This window comes from Ambystoma mexicanum, chromosome 6p, assembly GCF_040938575.1.
Source record: "Ambystoma mexicanum isolate Mex_15411 chromosome 6p, UKY_AmexF1_1, whole genome shotgun sequence".
In the NCBI taxonomy this organism is placed as follows: domain Eukaryota; kingdom Metazoa; phylum Chordata; class Amphibia; order Caudata; family Ambystomatidae; genus Ambystoma; species Ambystoma mexicanum.
The window spans coordinates 1,072,718,638-1,072,731,633 of record NC_090935.1 but is presented as its reverse complement, the minus strand read 5'-3'; positions in this window follow the sequence as shown (position 1 = coordinate 1,072,731,633).

Below are 12,996 nucleotides of genomic sequence, written 5' to 3'. Positions count from 1 at the left end.
GTAGTAGCTGAAAAGCACCACAAACAAATATCGACTCCTCAACAGACATCACAGACACTTTGCAACACTTTGCATGTTCGTTCTGTAGTGGAAGTGATTTTGTATGCACCCTAGGAGCGGATGTTTGCACTGAGCATCCGGGCACCTGAAGATTTAAAGGAGCAGAAGCAAGTAAGCAGGTAAGTGAATCTTGATCTGTGCAATTAGGAGCAGTGGAAAAGCAACACAAACAAATATCACTGCCTCTCCAGCCACCACAGACCCTTTGCAACACTTTGCAACACTTTGCATGTTTGTTCCGTAGTGAAAGCTATTTTCTATGCATCCTGAGAGTGGCAGTTCGGACTGAGCCTCTCAGCACCAGCAGATTTAAAGGAGCAGCAGCAAGTAAGCAGGTTAGTGGATCTTGATCCGTACCATTGGGAGCAGTTTAAAAGCACCACAAACAAATTTCACAGCCTCTCCGCCCACCGCAGACACTTGCAAAACTTTGCACACGCTTCGCACGGCAGAAGTGTTTTTGTATGTACTATGGGAGGGGCTATTCAGACCGAGCCTCTGAGCACTGGCATATTTAAAGAAGCAACAGCAGGTAAGTAGGTATGTGAATCTTGATCTAAACAATTAGGAACAACTGAAATTGTGCAGCCTCTCCAGCCACCTCAGACACTTTGTTACACTTTGCATGTGTGTTCTGTGGCGGAAGTGATTTTGAATGTACCCTGGCAATTGGCTGTTAGAGCTGAGCCTCCAGCCACTTGCAGATTTAAAGGTGCAGCAGTAAGTAAGCAGGTAAGTGTATCTTGATCTGTGCAATTAGGAGCAGTTGAAAAACACCACAAACAAATATTGCCCCCTCTCCAGCAACCACAGACACTTTGCAACATCTTGCGTGTGCTTCACACAGAGGAAGTGATTTTGAATGCACCTGTTCGGGCCAAACCTCCGGGCACTGGCAGATTAAAAGGAGCAACAGCAAGTAAGCAAGTAGGTAAATCTCGATCCATACAATTAGGAGCAGTTGAAAAACACCACAGACCAATATTTTTGCAAACACTTTACACACACTGCATGTGGCAGAATTTATTTTCTATCCACCCTACGAGTTGCTGTTCAGACCGTGCATCCGGGCACCAGCAGATTTAAAGGAGCAGCAGCAAATAAGCAGGCAAGTGAATCTTAATGTGTGCAATTAGGAGCAGTTGAAAAGCATGCCAAACAAATATCACCCCCTCGTCAGCCACCACAGACACTTTGCAACACCTTGCATGCGTTTCACACAGAGGAAGTGATTTTGTATGCACCCTGTTCGGGCCGAACCTCCGGGTCCCGGCAGGATTTCGAGGAGCACCAGTAAGTAAGAAGTAAGGTGAATCTGGATCCATGCAATTAGGAGCAGCTGAAAAGCACCACAGACCAATATCGCCGCCTCTCCAGCCACCACAGACACTTTGCAACCCTTTATGCACGCTGCGCATGGCAGAAGTGATGTTCTATCCACCCCACTAGTGGCTATTCAGGTCATGCCTGTGGGTACCAGCAGATTTAAAGGAGCAGCAGCAAGTAAGCAGATAAGTGAATCTTGATCCGTGCAAATTAGGAGCCGTTGAAAAGCACCACAAACGAATATTGAAACCTCCATACCCACCACAGACACTTTGCAACACTTTGCACGGTTCTCACCCACATTGTCTAACGCTCTAGACAGATTTCACTTTTGGTTTGAAAAAATACGAATAAAATCGAAGATGCTGTAAACATTGCGACCTACTAAGAATGCAGTTGCAGTTCAGAGAATAAAATAAGAAATCAAATCCCCTTTTACCCCACTAAAAATACAATACTTTTTGGTTGGGTGTCGTTTTGAATGTTGGCTCTCACTTTTTGTGCGCAGTCAATTAATCTCATTATGTGGAGTTTACAAACATAATTGCTAGGTATTATTTTTTGGCGATCCACTTGTTAACTTGACCCACTTGAATTGAGGTGGTCATATTTACCATGAAGGATGATGCAGAGGAAGATGTTTGACTACTGGAAACCCAAAACATGCTCTATTTTTGCAGCTGAAATGTTGGCTGAAATATTAACTAAGAAGCATAATCGACAACAGACATTTTGAAAAGTACTTTGCTTCATAGACACATAAGGGACACAGGCCCAATTTCTTAAACTATGTCTGCAACCAGAATTGACAAGAATAAAATAGCAAATTGTGTCTGCTGCAAATTACATCCCATGCACAAAGCAATGGAATAAAAACGCTGTATGCCACCCTGCACAATGAAGAATGTACCTGTGATGTAATGGTCAAACTCCAGTAGCACCCACATTCCATTTGCAAAATGGATGTGTCTGGAGGATTGTCCACAGAAGGGCAGTATATATGAGTGGCACTGTCTGTGCACTCAAATGGAATAAAGTGAGTGACAAAAAAACCAAACCACTTGCCAATGTTACAACCTTGTGTGAGATAAGTGCATTCGCATCTGCAAACTGTGGAAGCCTCAATTTGCTCGTGGCTCATATGGGTTTCCCTGGTAGGCATCTTACGGGTGTAATGTTCGTGGTGGCATCTGTATTGTGTGCCTGTTACAATTGTACACATGAACACGTATTTGTGATGCTAACCCCTTGTGTCTGCAAGAGTGTATAACATTTTCATTGTTGTCTAAAATCAACGTTCGCTCATTGAATTGAAGCGGATGACACATTATGTTTGCCATGGTTTACAAATAGTCTCAAATGCAGTAAACGAAGTTCAGAATGACAGAATATGTTTACAGTAGGTTTGCATAGGTTTAGAAGCTACTTCATGTTTAAACATAGTGTTTACATGAGCATAGCAATATAGGTGTGCATTCAGTTTGAAGATGTTTTCAAAATACACATTTTGTAATCTGACATTTTCACTGGATTTTTACACCATAAGTGTACATTAGGTTTACAAAATATGTCTCTATTTTGGGCAATGGCAAACTTGTAATGTTTACAATATGTGGAAACTTTAAATCCAACTGGTCTTGCAAAACTAAGTTGATTGCACAAGTCTGAACAGGCCTGTAAATCTAATTTTTATACAGACGTCCAAAATGCATGTAAACCATTGTAAACACATAGCTTGCCCAAGTTTACAGGTCTTTCTTTTTATTTATTTTGTATTTCATTGTTCATTGACAATATTTACAAAGATCCTCAGGATTGCTATTTTCCGTTTTTCCTGTTTTTTTTTTAACTTTTATGATTTCCAAGTAGAGAATCTGCTCGACCTCGTTCTCAGTTAGTGCTTCACACAAGCAATGCTATGGGTGATAGTTCTTAGGATCGCTTTTCCCTCTTTTTTTAAAAAAAAAAATGGGACAATGTTTGCTGTTTTCCAAGAAGCTCGTATGGTTTTTCACAAAATTGGAAACTATGATTTGTATACAGTATATTCCTTCAGGTACCCTCAGGATTTGGATGTGAGGATAACATGCCACTGCTATCCATCACCCTGTTTATTCATCCTGCCTGTTATTTCCAGACATGTGCCCACTCCTCAAAAGTAGACTTTTAGAAAAGGAGCGAACTGAGAGAGGAATCTGAGTAAAGATGATCAGTTCCTAAGGCACAGATATCCTTACAGTATTATATAAATGATGAATTAAAACAAGAGTGGAAGTCCTTTCAAGGTTGGCTGTTTGCTCTCCATATTCTCCCATATCCTCCAGCATTTTGAATTCCCTGACATTCCCACCTCAGTTGAGGCAAAGGAGGTTGTTAATAATGGGCACAATGTCCTATGTCGAGTGTTTTTGACTAATCACTACACTTGAAGTAACTCTCTTTTCCTAACTCAACCAGACTCCCACATATCAGTGGGAGTTGTTTGCTTGTATTTGACATGTAGAAAGGATCAGAATTAGGGTAAGTTAATTATCAGATTGGTCACTTTTATCTCAGGGAACTCAAACACCTCCTCCTCCGACAGGCTTTCCCATGGTTGCCCACAAGGATCTGTGGATCCTAGGCTACTCCTTGTTGCACCACACTCATCCTCCCTAGGAAAACACATCTCTTCTTTTGGCTCTCCTCAGTAACTCTTTTCTGACAGCATCCAGATCGTCATCTCCTTTCCCTTCCTCATTCAGATATTTCTCCCATAACCTATTGCCTCCCTCCTGGACTTCTGCATTCCTACAGTCAAGACACGTTACCCTGAGGTTCACTTTGATATTAGGCTCAATAGTTAATGCTACTGACATGGATGTAAGAGTTAATGCTACTGACCTTCTTAACATTCAGCAAATTCACCCCATCTCAATCATCACTCAAGGTGATTAGACAAAATGCGAAACACTACTCGTGCTCAGAAGGCTTAATTCTAGTTTACCCATCTGTCTCCCCTTTACACCTTTTCTCCCTTGTACAAAGTCCTCACAGTTGCTTTACTCTGTACAATGTATCTCAATTGTGCCCCCACTACACACCGTCATCATGCTGAATGACTCTTTATGCAGAACCATTGTCCTTTTAAATGTTGACTTCTCGTCTTCAAATCTGTTCAAAGCAGCCACTGCCATGCTTGCTAAACGCATCTCCCTGTACTCTTCATCTAAAATGCATTGTCCTTTCTCCCTCCTTATCCTCTCCATGCCACTCCATGCTTGCACTTTCTCTTTACATGCCCACTCCACCGGAATGCCCTTCCCCCGATAACAATATCATCTCATCTGTAGAATGCTGCGAGACCAAACTCAAGCTCTACTTACTGGCAATGAAGTGGCTTCTCCAACCCCACCTCAAAATGCCCCCAGTTCACATCTCAGTTCTATCAATCCTAGAACCCACTTGAGTGTTCCATTTGCTAATATTTAAATATTATTCATTACCATATTCTGTCACACTTGGCTCATGTTGTTGGTGTTACTTATGTTGTATGCTAGGTGTCTGCCCCAGGTGTGTATCACAATGCCCCACAAACTCATTAACTGGTTTCTCTCACCCAAATATGCACACAATATTGCAAAAGCACCATACCAAGGGACTGCCTCTGCATCCCGTGTTTGCCTTCTATACATGTTATTTCTGTTCACAATAGCACCATTGTATTCAATGAATACAGAAATTACAATACATTTATCGTGATAATGTATAGCATTATCTGTTCAGTTCATGTTTGTTTGTTTATGAATGCATAAATTGTGGAATGCATAAACAGATTCTGATTCAGATAATGGGATAGACTTCCTAACAGACTATTGTGAATAGTCACATTTATTATTATCATATATATATATTTTTTAATTGATTGCAATTTTACAAACAACATACACAAATTCCTGTCCTGTCTATGATTGTTGATTCTATTTATTGGTTTAATTGTCTTTCTTTCCTTTATCGACCTCGGGTGTTCGATTTCCCATGCCAGTTTGACAGAAGACCAGGGAGGTCTCAGAGGTGAGACAAAGAAAAAAAACATGAGAAGATGAATCACAAAAGTAAAAGATAGATAACACCGTTTTCTACACCTGGCTGCCCTAATAGGTCACATCCCAAATCTTGTTTTACTAAGGTATGTGGCCCCGGTCGTCTATTCGTCTAGGTAAAATACTACGTATAAATACAACTGCTGCAATCACCCATTATGTTTTTTTCCCACTCATCAGCTCCGCCCACCAGTCCTCCTCGTCATAGGTCCAAAATTCTTCTGCCAATGGTGTCAAATGGTGTTTCCGTTCTTCAATTAGACCCAGGCAGTAAATGAGCAGATGCTTTAAAGTTGTCACTTGCTTTAGAGTGTTACACAATCTGCAAAAAGTATGGTCCGCTTTGCCCCATATTGCATTGCTCTCGTAGGTGGGGAGCAGGTTGAGTCGCATTCTCAGAAAGGTCTCTCGGGCTCTCTGCTGGGGAATTTTAGCAGGTAATCCGGAAGCTGGTTAACCTTTTTGGTGTTCATATGTAGGTTGACAGTTAATTTGCATGAAGATGCCTTTTCCAAAGTGTCAATCCAGTCGTTTTCCATGAGTTTCTTTTTTACTCTGGTCAGATTAGACCTGAAATCCAGTTGGGTACAGCTAAGTTCTTCCAACGTGGACCTTATTTTGATCACCCAGCGTGTTAATGATTTACTTGGCCAATTAAGGAGTTCCTGGTTTCAGATCCTGAAGATAGCTGGGTTTGAAGGGGAAGTGATTTTGCAGAACAGTGCCAGACTATTCAATTCTACTGCCACATGTAGCAATGGGATGCTTAGTTCTCTTCGTATGATTGAGATTGCAGTAGGTGATATTATATGTATATTTGTTCTATATAAAATGCTTAAACGTAAGTGTTATAAAATAACACATCATTATCATTTGGCTTTGGACAGCTGCTTGCATTCACAGTAATTTGGTACACACTGATATTAACGATGCATATGGTTATCCATCTTCGTATGAAATGTATATCACATTACAGTGATATCGTAACCATATATTTTGTAGTGTACTTAGGAGCAATGCTATGTGATGGCACTTCCTGTTTTGTCAAGTGGTGAAAGGTGGCGTTCCATCACTTCCCGTGATGTCACTTCGGGATGGGGTCAAATTACATTACTTCCTGCTATGTCATCAGAGTTAAACGGTCACGTGAGGTCTCTTAGGCTACCCATGGCATTTTGGGGAATTGACGTCCCTGCATAACTTTGGTCTTTTCCTGGTTTATCTCGAGGTTGTTCTGTTTGATGTATCTTTGGAGACAATCCAGTTGTCGTTGGAGGCCAATTACTGTTTGATCGATCAAGATCAGATCATCAGCATATAATAGGTGTGGCACTCTCCCTCTGACGATGGTAGGAGGAAAAGATCTCACTGAAGATTCAAATTTTTGGACGTCTGTAAATGTAATATTTCCGGTGCTAAAGGACACCCATGTTTCACGCCTCTCAATGAGGTGATATCATATGACAATAGAACAGCCTGGTTTAGGTGCACACTCATCTAGGTGTTGGTGTGCAACGCCATTACGGGCTCCATGATTTCCCTTGGGCAGTTCTTCTCGATAGTTTTTTCCAGAGAAGTTCCTGGTTGACCTGGTCAAAAGCTTGGACCAGGTCAAAAGCTTGGATCAGGTCAACGTATGCGACAAAAATCCTAGGTCTTCCTTCTTGGGTCTTGCCCTTCAGAATGCTTAGGAGTAGGATATTTGCCGATGTGCTGATGTTTTTCACAAATCCTGTTTGGAACTAATCGTTTCAGCCTGCGTCTTCGTCCAGGTTTGGAATTGTGCTAGCAAAAGGGAGCCAAATACTTTCCCAATGACATCCAACAACGCTATTGGACATTAATTTTTCAGATCTTCTTTCCTCCCTTTTTTAAATATGGGAACTACCGTGGCAGTCCTCCGTGAATTAGGAATCGTGCGGGTTTGACAAGCTTTTTTTTTTTATCACTCGTGCACAAAGAGGGCCAATTCATCCCAGTGTTCCTAAGCATAGCGTTTATTAAGCCGTCAGGGCCAGGGGCCCTAGATGTATTCAGCTTCCGTATCTTTCCTTAGATTATTTCTACTTCATGCGGCATTGTCCATTGCTCGATTTATGATGGTGAATTTAGCGAAAATTCAGATGGACCATCAAAGAGGATGGAAATATGTTGCTTCCATACTGACTCACTGACATTATTTTGTTGAGAGCCCCTATTTGATGCTGTTGTCAGTTTTACAAGAGTCCAAAATTCTCTAGGTTTCCTACCACACACTATGCGCAACATGTGCTCTGAATCGTTTTGGAGCCTAGCTACCCAGTTTTTATAGGCACAAGCTGGCGTGAACGCTTGCGCTTTGTGATCTTGCAAGTTGGTTTGTGCTGCTCTGTCCTTTACTTGCCTCAGGTCTCTTTGTTTATCCACAAGAGCTTGTCATATTCATGGAAACCTTGATGTTTTACCTTTCCAGGTCTTTGTTTTTTGGCATAAAAGCATTTTAATAGAGGCATGAAATCCACAATTTTGTTCTCTTTATCGTCGATTAGATTGTTTTCGTCTGCAGATTAAGCTTTTGTTAATGCTGCAATGTCCAGACTCCTCAATCGTAAATGGGTGCCTCAATTGCTCCCTTCCAATTGAGCCTTCACCATTTGATGGTCTGATTCTGATATAGCCCTCCAAGACATAGTTAGGAGATTGTGGTCACTGTTATAAGTCCTAATGACTTCCAAAGATGTTGTATGCTGTAGAAGTTCCCTGGACACATAGACGTGATCGATATCGGCCGTCTGGTCACCTCTTTCCCAAGTTGGAACTGTGGAGATTTCCTGGTTTCCAACAGCCATGAGGGAATGGAGTCTTAATTCTATTATAGACACTGAGTCAATTAGCATAGACCACAATCTACCTCTTACTTCTGGGGTCGAGATGTTTTTTTCGGCTCTCAACTCTTGTGTTTTTTCTTTACATGTAGCATGTAAATCTCTGCATACTATCATGTTCTTTGCGTGATGGTTGGTGTAAGCGTCATCGATTAAGTTTGCGTTCGGCTCGAGAAAATTAGAGTTGGATGTGGCATCCGGATTCCAATAATAGTTAATCACCACCATGTTTGACTGTTTGTCAGTTTCGGCCCACTGACTAGAAGGACAAGGAAGAAGAGGGTTGAGAAAACGTTTTTTATAAGATTCATGCCGCTCCCTGATATGACAGCTGTTATGAGACCAGATGTAGGTCATCTTTTGGATCCTTTTGCTGCTGGAGCGATAACTAGATCGAATCCGTCAAGATAGGGTTTCCTTGTCAGCCAAGTCTCAAGTAGGCAGAAGATGTCATAATCGCAAAGGTTTACGTTGCTCAGGGCTGTTAAGTGCTTAAAGCCCCTGTTATTCCATGAGGCAATCTTTAGGTTTGTTCATACATTACAAAGCGGTTGATGATTGGTCACTGGTTTGTCCCACTCCTTGGATGGCTTGAGTGGCTATGTTCTGCTCTGTCTTGCCAAAACCTATGGGATCCAAGACCACTTCTGGGATTCCTGAGTTTCAAGTTGAGACATGGATTTGGTTTCAGGACCCTGAATGTCCATACAATCCTGGGTTGGTTTGAAAATGATGTTTAGATCTGGTCTTGAACCGTTAGTTACTCGACCCAAGCCTAACGGATCTTTGAACTTCCTTGACTCTCTTGTACTTTCATTTGGTTGTTGTTCATTTGTATGGTGTTCATTTTATGAAGTAGAGAGGGCTTTCTGGCCCTAATTTTGAATTTTATTTTGCCAGGGTTGAAGTTCCGATGGTTCCAAAGGATTTACTGGTGTTAGATCAAAGCCAAGTATCTGGATGCTTTCTGTTACATCTCCCAACATTCCCTTTACCACCGAAGAGGGGATGTGCAAGTGAATGCTACCCGTATGATGGTTCTTACCGAATTCAGTTATCTTAAGGTCAGAGATTCATAATGCAATGCAGTAACTTCATCACAGTCTTTCTGTTTAGAATCAAGTCGTCCCCTTTATTTAGGATTCTTTCTAGTTCGAACAAGCGTTTGCTGGGGCGACTTGTTCTTGCAGTAGGATACCTTTTTCATTGAGGTGCTACTCTCTTGTCTCTTACAAGGATCCGGACTGGGGTCCTATGAGAACCCCTTCGATCGGGGGTTCTGAAGGTCTTTTTGGGTTTCACCTTGTGGAATCTTTTTGGGAGTTTCCATGCTGCCTTGAGGGTGTTCTTCAGGTAAACATGTGCCTTTTGTTTGACTGGGCAGTTTTTGATTGTTGCTAGTGATAGGATGCTGGAATCTGATGTGCACTGGCGGGGAGGGATATGCCGACCCGTGAGACTTTACTGGATCATCCTTTCAATGATCTTTCTCTTTTTCTAACAAGGTCAGAAAAGGAGGCGATGGTAAGCTGTTTTTGGGTTTATTTCATGCTCTGTTTCTGTAGCGAAAATTTTGAATCCTGTTTGTAAGCCATAACAGGCTGTTGATAGTTGAGGTAGGTCTGATTCTGAATCTTGAATTGAGTATTGAGACAACTCCATCAAGTCCTGTGTTCTGCTCATGTCCTCATTGATAATCATCAGTACAGATCTACTAGGGCCCTTTTACTTGTCCGGTCCCCGCTTTGACACTGTAGGCCAACCAGTTTTCCTTGTCAGTTTTCTTGGGGCGGGTTTTGGTCTAATTTGGACTGGTCTGGGATTTGGTCCTAAGTCCAACACCTGAGGGGGGTCTTGTTCAATCAGGACTGGTATTTTGAAGTTTGTATCTTGCAGGATTATCTTCATTGTGCTCTCAAAGATCGAGTAATCTTTGTTGGTCCTCTCGTTAATTTTTGCAAAAGTGACTTTTACTTTATCTGAGTCTGAAAAGGCCTCAATTCCAGTTGGGTCTGCTTCTTCTTGTTGTATGCAACCATTCTGTGATTGCGCTTTTGTTCTTGCACAAGAGATGGTAGGGGGTGCACACTCTCTCCTCTCAGGAAGATCTGTGCCTCAGAGATTTTTTGTCTGTTCTGCAATTACATGTATTTTTCCCCATTAGAGGTGAGCTCACCTTTGGCTCTTTAGTGAGATCATTTTGGGTGTTCCCTCTTTGTTATGTCCCTCTAGTTGTGCTTCCAAGTTGGCTGATTCAAAGGATTCTGTCTGGCTTTCTTTCTTGCTGGAGGAATAAGATGGTCTTGATGCCTGGGTTCTGTTTTCAGTCACTGTTATATTATCTTCCAGGAAAACCAATTTAGAATTCATCATTGCAATCATGGTTGTATGGTCTTTCAGAGTATCGTTTATTGATTCATACAACTTGGATAAAGTAGCCAAGGCTATTGTCACCATTGACATTATGGAAAATAAATCAATGTTTTTCGATGTGTTTTTTTGCTATTGATCAGGCCGTTTATCTAGTCCTCTCACTTTTCCTGACACAATGGCTGAGTCTATAGTTAAATCTGATGTCGAAACATCATTGGGACCATCCAATGGGATTTGAATACTTTCAGGTGAGCAGAGTTGGTCGGAATTTAGAAGAGGAGTCAAGGGACTCTGTGATGCTAGCCCAGGGAATTGTGTTTGTTCCTTCAATGGGCTAGTATGATTGCGTAAAATGTCTTGATCACTGGGATCCTTCTGTTGTTTGTGTTTCTTGTTGTTTGCAGATTTATCCAGAGGGGGGGCTAGTTGATTTCCAGTTTGTGTGGTTAATTAAACTTGTGCTTCCCATACTTGAGTCATTGGGGAGACCCATTCCTGTTGTCCTTGTTACAGAGGTCTCCTGTGACGTGGTTTCTTGGCTTGGAAGGCTCATGTTCACTATAGAGCGTGCACATGGATGTGAGCTAAAAGGGCCTGTTATGTCGATCGTTTTTCTACGGGACCTTGGGGGCCAGGTAGCCAATGCTGAACCTTTTGGCAATCCCTGGCATGATGGCCCATCCTTGGGGTTCTATTTTCCCCTCAGTGCTATCGATTGATGTATTGGCAGATTTTGAGAGCTAATTGGTGCATGCAGTCTCAACCGTTCCTATGGTTGGATCACTAGTTTGCACCACAAAATGGCAACGTGTTTTTATGAGTCTAGGTGATGTTCCCTGGCAAGTTTTTTCACCAACTCGTGTATCGTTGGGCACGTGGGGTCTGTTACACCTTCCAGAATCTCTGCATCTGACAATTAATTTGCTGGGTTGGGGCATTGGGACTTCCTCTGCTTCAGGAAGTAATTTGCAAGATTTGCTGAAAAATCTGGTCTGCTGGGTGTTATTTTCCTCGAATATCTTGTAGTTTTCTATGCTTTCATTCCTTTGTGGTCAGCCTGCCTTTCTCGGAGCTGCTTGATAAGAATGGGCCAGGTGACTTGGGCTTGAATGACAACCGTCTGGGGTTCAGTTTATTTTGAAATCTAGACCCAAGCCGCGATGTAAACCTAGGCTTGCCCGTGATTTTCTTTCCATCTGACGGGGGACCCTTAGACCTCTCTAATTTTATGAGGCTTACGGGTGGGTTTTTGCTATGTCCTTCTGTGTTTTTGGGCAAAGGCACAGACTGCATTTCCAAGCAGTTCGGCTTTTCAGCAATGTTTTCAGGCAGTGCTTCAACTTCCATTTGAGCCACTAGGGACTCTGGAGAAGCAAGATGGGAATCACTTTCATCTTCGACAGATAAAACCCTCCCTCGAACGTCTTAACTTGACGAGGGAATGTGAATTTGAGCCACAACTCATACTTCAGGTTCTTCCCCTGACCTCATGCAATGAGGACATGTTGACCAGTGCATCAGAGTTAGTGGTCAGTACCGTAGATGTGGTTTTTCCTCAGAATTGGCTTTTTTTGCTCCTCTTCAAAAATCTCAATAGTCCCGGGCTGTCTTGAAGGAGCGATAGACAAATGCAGAATGGAGGTATGCACCCAGTTGGAGCTAGAGTTAAGGGAGTTTATTGGGGTCGCAAAATTTGGACCCGCCCCCCCCCGTAGCTTTCGAGTTGCTAGTTGAGAGCAGGAACCACTCCTTGTATTGTGATCATCCAGCGGATACCACGGTTTAGTGGCGCTCGATTTAACTTTGTTCAAGTGTGTATTGGAGCACAGCACATCCTCACTGCAGTCATTATAGAGGTTAGGCGCTGCGGTGTTGGGAGCTGTTACAGTGCCAACATTTCCTGGGATAGTAAGTATGTGCTTGTGAGACAGTGGTGGCGGCAGTAGGTGAGAAAGAGGGGAAGCTCCATGTACGGAGTCCTTACCTGCCGCCGGCGTCTTCACTCCAAATGGGATGGCTGTTTCTCATTGCAGGCGGGGGACGTCAAGTTTATGACTTTCACTTTCATATTTGCGCCTCAGTTTTGAACTGCGGCGGAGGTGGCCTTCTTCCATATTGCACAGGGCCAAAGATCGTATCAGCCCAACAGCCCCTGCTGCCCCTGCTTTATGTCGAGACAGGCTTTTTGAAGAAGGGACCTCCCTCAAGCTGTAGAGGTTTAGAGAGATTGTAAAATGCGTGGAACGCACACTGGACACAATAGCCTGCCCAGACTGTGACTCTGCAGCAGA